We start from the raw sequence: 8,064 nt of genomic DNA, 5'->3' as shown, positions 1-8,064 counted from the left end.
AGCACAATATTGGTGTTAAGATTATGAATTTGTGTGTTGAGAAAAATTCCCCCATTTGGGAGCCAAGTCCCATCATTTTGTAGTCTCTCCATGGAGAATATCAACTCTTCATCCCAGAGCAAGTTGATACAAATCTTCTTTTAGGCAGGATCGTGGAAGCTCTGGGAGGTTTTCTGTGTGCATTAAATGGATTGAATGAGGCAGAGGAGAGGGCACAAAAATAAATTCCGTTACTTCTAAACACTAAATTGGAGTTGATGCAAAGCAAAATTGAGAGGTTTCAAGGTGAAGTTAGGACTAAACCAATTGTCATGAGTTGCAAATTGGTCGAGATGGAAGAGAATTATGCTATTGGAGTGCAGATGGTGCCAATAGAGGATGAAGCCAATGAAAGTTCAACATGGAAAAAAGGGAAGAAAGTCTAAGGTTTGGAGCGTGACACGTTTGATTGATGAATCCATGCCTGAAAAAGAGCCTAGAGCGATAGGCTAGTCACTTATTTGTTCAACTTCCTTTGTTTAAGTGTCACTGATGCTATGTAGGTTTTGTTTGTTTCTAGGAGTCTTTTATAGATAGTATAATAGGAACCTCTTTAGAATTGTAGGCAAAAATTTCCATAAGCATAGGCTCCTTATGTTTTGGACATCTAAAATTAGAATCATTATGAAGTTGTATGAAATATGTGAGGATTTTGGCCTGAAAACTAGTCTCTCTTTTTTAGAGAAAAATCCTAGGCATTCCTTTGAAAAAAACATTTTATTATTTTATTTTTCATGAGGATGGATCATGGTACCTCGCAATGTTTTGTGTGTCTTTATGCAGATGGCTCAACAAGGTACATATATGAATATATAATGGTTGAATGAACTATGTACACGAAGGACATCATAGTAGACCGACGATTGTAGCAATTAGTTACCCATGCATTTTGGTGGTTTCTTTTTTCCATTATAAAGATGTTAACATTTTGGTAATGTTTGTAAACAACATGTTGGATCATAACTATACTTTGTTGATCAAAATTAAGACAAATAGTCGTTAAGGCGTAGTGCTAGATTTATAACTCTTACTTGTCTTAAGTGTGATGCTTTATAAGTAAATGGGTCAATTTCTAGTTTTTAGGAGGTTGTTGAATCTAGTTAGATTAAGAGATATTATCCATCAACTAGATTCTTGTATTGGTGTGAGGTTGAGAGATTTACTCAACTAGTTGATTGAATGATCAAGTAGTTTATCTATCTTGAGAAAGCATTCATGTATTTAAATTGTAACATTATTTTATTAATAAAAGTGTACTTATGCAATTTTAATTTTCAATGCCTTAAAAAAGTTGATAGGACCTAAATTATGTAGATTTGATAGTGGAAACTTCTAATTCCATCAAATCCCTGGAGGATTTGTGGGAAAATTGAACGAAAAATATGCTTAGAGAAGAGCTAAAATGTATTTAATAATGTATTTAATGCATCGAAGAATGAGTTCACAATAATTGTATCATTGGTTGAATTTAGCACTCCACAAGCAAAGAATGCCTAAATTATATATATATATAATTATTGTATATATATGTATATATATCTCTCTCTCTCTCTCTCTCTCTCTCTCTATATATATATATATATATATATATATAGATATATATATATAGAGAGAGATATATATATATACATATATATATATATCTATATATATATATATATATATAGAGAGAGAGAGAGAGATATATATATATATATATATACATATATATACAATAATTATATATATATATATATATATATATATATATATATATATATATATATATATATATATAATTTAGGCATTCTTTGCTTGTGGAGTGCTAAATTCAACCAATGATACAATTATTGTGAATTCATTCTTCAATGCATTAAATACATTATTAACTTCTTGTGTTGTAAAAAGATTTTTACAATGCAATATGAAGGAGATGAGTAATCCCTTTCATGCTCAACATGTATTTGACATATAATATAAAGAATATTGATAACAAAATATTAAGTATAAATAAAATATTTCAATATTCATTATAAGTACTATAATTTTATATCAATTATATATATATATATATATATATATATAACAAGAGAGAAATTTCAATATAAGTAATATAATTTTATACCAACTCATATATATATATATATATATATATATATATATATATATATATATATATATATATATATATATATACAACTTTCTTGTTTTTTGAAGTTGCTTTCCACTTTCATTATAAGGGAAATGTGTATAGAGATGAGATATAATATTTTAAAAATATCAATTAAAAAAATGTATTTGACTCTAAGTCATAAATAAAATATCTCACATTTCATGTTAATAAAATATTTCAATATCAATTATATATATATATATATATATATATATATATATATATATATTCAATGATTAAGGAGATGTGTTTCCTTGAAGTCATCTATACAAAATATGCATATATTTTTGTATGAAAAATGTATAATTAACTTGCTAACATTTGTGCAGTAAAAATATATATGGTTAACTTAATTGCCCAAGGCTTTTTTGATCCAGGTGGATATTGGTGGTCACCCACCAATTCCACTTGGACCCCCACCATTGTTTCTTTCATCTTTTTAGTTTCCTTATTTGTAGCACAATTTACTATTTTTAGTAGTTTTTCGGATCTTGAACTTCTAGAGCCGTTTTGAGGCCCTAAACGACGTTTTTTGGGAAAAATGGGAGCAACATGGGTCCATGGATTGATGTTGCTCTTTCAAAAGTTGTAGTACTCGGATAGATATTTCTAACAAGGTATTGTGCGCGTCAAATGGAGATCTTATGCCAAAGTTACAACCCCGGGAAGTTGATGTACCAATTTACCCAAAACAGGGCCCATAGTTTGGCGCTTCATCTCCTTGGGTTAGGTTTTTGAATGTTTAGGGTTTTCCATTGTTTCTCAACAATAAATAGGCCTTCGAGCCTCATTGTAAGACAGTTCATAGGCATTTAGCCGCCACATCTCTTCTCAGAGATAAGCTACCATCGCCTAGCTAGTTTATTTCCATTTCTGTTTGTAAGCATATTTTAGTATTTTACAGTAATGAAATGAAGTATTATTTCTATTTTATCTCTATATGTATGGTTATATTTGTAATTTGTTGCGTTCTTGTTTAAATCCAGATCAGTGGTATCAGAGCGGTCTGCTCTATCTCTGTCTTTCTTTGTATGTCCCCAACTAGGTCGAGATATAAGGAGTTAGGGCTTGAATTCGTCAAACCTTTGCAAGACCAGCCTCGCAAATCCCGATGGCCTACCATGGAGGATGAAAAGAAAGATGAGGGGGTAGGAGATCTTATCAAAATATTGCTCGAAGAGGCCCTCGAGCGACAAAAAAATACGATGATGGACAACTTTGCTCAGATCCTTCAGCGGCTACCCAGGGGTGACACATCTACTTCCAGCAGCTATTCTGGAAGCGCCACACCCTTTAAGGTACAATTTAACTTTTACATTCCCATATTCGAGGGTCAGATAGATGCAAACGTTGTAGATAAATGGTTAAATGTGCTAGAAGGGTATTTTTTTGTTCATGATTTTTCCGGCCGGGAAAATATTACTTTCGCTCTTCTCAAAGCCACCCCCACGTCAAGCACTGGTGGGAAACCTACTGGGAGCATAAGGATGAAAGTGTGGCCTTACTGTTTTCAGCCACACCCACTTGGAATTCATTCTGAGCTACCATCAAGGAGCAGTACTACCCTGTCTGAAGCTATGAGGATCAATACATAAAGTGGACCACGCTGCGGCAGGGAAGGGACCAAGATGTGCCGAATTTTACCAATATTTTGCATACCCTTCACAAAAATTTGGGTATTAAGGATTCAGAGCAGCATTTGGTACTCAAATACCGTGGATGCCTGCATAGGTACATCCAGGAAGAAATAGAATTCCTGAACATCTCCTCACTCGGCACGACATATTGATATACTGTCAAGATCGAGCAAAAGTTTAAACAAAAGAAACAAAACTTTGGATCTGCGAATCCGAAGCAAGGGAAAGGTGCCCCCAAACCGCATAACAAAGGAAAAAGCCAAGGCAGGGCAACCCAAGACAACTTTCCAAAGTGCAAGAAAAGAACAGCGCCGCGAAGCCAAAAAAGGACACGGGAAAGTGGTGTGAGTTCCATAAGAGATCCACTCACAACACAAGTGAGTGTCGGGCCAAGCAGTTGTTGGAATATAATCCTAACATCTACATTTATTTTTTAGCCTAAGTATCCTTGACTTAGCCACATGCACTAAAAATCATGTTCACACTTGGTTTTTGGTAAACTAGCTCGGTGGACCAACTTTCCCTTGCTTGTTGCCTTTAAAGGCTTAATATGATGGAAATATTGGTCCAACCACTTTCCTAAACCATTTAGACATCTAAGTGTATTTTCACACCTAATCACACCTCATCCACTTGAGTTATTTGAGGATTGGCGCCCCACACGAAGATTCCCACTTAAATCAAGGGATTTGGTCCCCATACCATTTTAGCAGGTTTTAAAGTTTCCTTCCTTGGGAAATGAGTCCCTCCTCATGCTTTCCTCGTGGCTGATAGTTGGCATAGGTTTTCTTAAGTCATTGTTGCTATTTTAGGCCTCCCTTTAGCTTTTCTTAGCCTTTTCTAGTTCTTTTACTAATTTTTTCCTAGTTTTCTAGATTCAACAATTTCAATATAACCACCTCCCTTTCGGATTAGAGGTTTGGTTGCTCATGTATTAATATTTTTCATTAATTTAATACATTGATTTTATGGAGAAAATTCTTTCTCTCCTCTCTTTAATATTAGCAAATTACTTGTGTTTAATTTATCTAGAATTCTAGATATATCGAAGTTTCTGCAGGAATTCTACATGGTATCAAAGCTAGTTCGAATCTAGTGGATTGTACATGGTTTTATTTGCAAGTATAGATCATCAGGAGGCGCAAAAAGTAGCAATGGATCATCTCTCTTATCCCACAAAGCTCGTTCTAAATCCTTTCAATTACTTCGAATGGAAGACAAAGATCACTCTGCTCCTCCGAAGCAAAGGGCTTTACAAGGTAACAATGGGAACGAAGACTGAACTGACTTCTACAGCGGAGAAGATCAAGTATTTCAAGAAATTAGATGAATAAATTGGGATGATATGCCTATCAATTTCCATAGAACTCCTCTTTCATGTCAATGGAGCCACTACTCCCGATGCAGTCTGAACCACATTGGAAGGACTATTCGGCGAGTAGGATGAAATGAGAGTGCATCAACTGGAGAATGAACTCATATCCCTCAGTCCAAATCATTTCATCAACCTGCAAGAATACTTCACCAATTTTAAATCCCTCCTCATTGAACTTGATGCATGTGGATTCAAGAAAGAGGAAGATCAACTCATCCTTTCGATTCTCTCGAAATTAGGCCCTGAATATTCCATATTTGTATCATCTTTTCAAGCATCTAAATTGACTCAGGAAAAATGGAAAATGCCTCCATTGAATGACTTCATTGCAGCATTGACTCAAGAGCAAGCTAAGTTAGTCCAAATGGGTGCCATCAAGTGTTTAAAGAACCAAGCACTTGTGGCTACTGATGCTCCAAAGAGCAGTGGAAGAGACAAGCAAAAAGGGAAGGGTAAATTTAATGAATTGAAGAAGGAGAGACCCGTACAATCTTCAGAGAGCTCTTCTTTTCCTAAGGGTAAGAATAAGAAGGAAAGAACACTTTGTAGCTACTATTCCAAAGGTTTTCATCCTGAAGAAAATTGCAAGAGGAAAACAATCGATGAGATGGCCAAGCAATTGCAGTAGCACAATCTCACCGTGCCTAAGAATGCAAAGAAGAAGGATGATAACATAACGGGAGATGGGAGAGGGAGAGCACGAGATGGTCATGATTTAATGGATGTCACATCCACTCCATCAGCTTGGATCCTTGATTCAGGTGCATCAAACCATATGGCTGCATCAAAAGATGAATTTTTCTCCATCAAAGAAAGCACCAGATCCGCAATTTACTTAGGAGATGCCACACCCACAAAGGTGTGTGGAGAAGGAATTGTAGACCTTGAAGGGGGTTGCTTCACAAATGTGCTTCATGTTCCCTCACTGTCCACAAATCTTCTCTTGATATATCAAATCACTCATTCCGGCTCTGGAAGAAAGGTGGAGTTCACTCCGGACTCCCTAGTGGTTACCGACATTTCCATGAGCTCACAACTTGCACATGGAATTGCATATCACGGTTCTCGTTTGTATTTCTTCTCCCACTTTGTTCCTAAATCTATTAGCATTGTATTTCTGTCACAATCTAATGATACCATCAGGTTATGTCATGAAATATTTGGCCATCTAAACTATAAGTACTTGCATCAACTTAGCAAGGAAAACATGGTATAAGGATTGCCCACAATTAAATTCACAAGCGGTGTATGTCAAGGATGCATTCTTGGAAAGCATCCGGAGAAAAAGTTTGACAAAGGGAAGGCACAGAAAGCTTCTTCACCTCTTGGGCTGATTCACAGTGACATCATGGGCCCATTCCCGCAGCCTTCAATCAGTAAGGCTCAATATGTACTCACCTTCATAGATGATTTCTCTCACTTTACTTGGGTATTTTTTCTGAAATCAAAATCTGAAGTATTTGAATGCCTTATAGAATTTAAAGCACTTGCTGAGAATGAGTCTAGGTTTAAGATTAAGATACTCCGTATTGATAATTGGGGGGAGTATGTCAACAAAGATGTGCAACAACTTTTTATTGATGTAGGTATAAAGCTACAACACAGTGCCATATACACAACAACAGAATGGTGTCGCGAAGAGGAAAAACCGGTCGTTAAAAGAGATGGCCAATTGTATGCTAGAGTCCAAATCATTAGCTCCTAAGCTATGGGATGAAGCTATTAATTATGCAGCATACATTCAAAACCACATTCCTCACAAAGCACTCAAATGCACCACTCCATTTGAATGTTGGACCGGTAAGAAACCGAAAGTGTTGCACTTTCACATTTTTGGTTCACGAGCATGGTCTCACATTCGGACAAATAAAAGGAAGGCTTTGGAGCCTCAAAGTGTTGAATGTATCTTTTTTGGATATCCTAATAGTGTCAAAGGATATAGATTGTTGGACTCTCACACTGAAAAGTTCCTTGTAGCTCGAAGTGTGAAGTTTGAAGAAGAATCACTGCATGATTTTTTAGCAAACCCTGCCGAGGAACCACTTGTTGCCACTGATGAGGAGGAGTCTGAAACTTCTTCGAGAACTTCAAAGCATCCATCAGAGAATACCCTTGGGTCTAATTTAGAGGATTAGGAGTAGGTCATGGCTACTCCAACTCAGCTGCCAACTTGGGCAGAGAAAACCCTGCAAGATGCGGGTGAACTAGTTGGTGATCCTGCGGATGCGAGAAGGACTAGATCACAGTTTTTTGGGGATCCTCAAGCCCTGGCTGCCACCGAACCATTGCTTCCCATACATTTCTATATGACACTTGGTTCATATCCACAGTCACACTCTGAGGCTACTGGAAACCCACTTTGGGAGGCTGCCATGGATGAAGAGTACTCTGCTCTCATGGAAAACAACACATGGGACTTGGTTCCACTTCCGAAAGGAAGAAAGCTTGTTCGATGCCGATGGATCTATCGAACAAAGATTGCTGCAGATGGTGAGATTAGAAAGTACAAAGCTTGACTTGTTGCAAAAGGATACTCACAGGTACATGGCATAGACTACACAGAGACATTTGCACTTGTTGCAAAAATGGACTCCATTCGACTAGTTTTAGCCATTGCTGCTTCTCACAGATGGGAAGTTCATCACATGGATGTGAAGAGTGCATTTCTTCATGGAGATCTCAAGGAGGATATATATATGGAGCAACCATAGGGATACATTCAGAACTCTTCCCTCGTTTTCAGGTCAAAGAAATCTTTGTATGGCCTAAAACATGCTCCCAAAGCCTGGTATGCAAAGATGGATTCTTTCCTTCTTTCCATTGGATTCATTCGATGCAAATCTGATCCAAATATTTATTTG

This window comes from Pinus tabuliformis, chromosome 3_2, assembly GCF_031772625.1.
Source record: "Pinus tabuliformis cultivar Carrire ecotype Pingquan chromosome 3_2, CPIR1, whole genome shotgun sequence".
NCBI classification, from domain to species: domain Eukaryota; kingdom Viridiplantae; phylum Streptophyta; class Pinopsida; order Pinales; family Pinaceae; genus Pinus; species Pinus tabuliformis.
Note: the sequence above shows the minus strand (reverse complement) of the source record.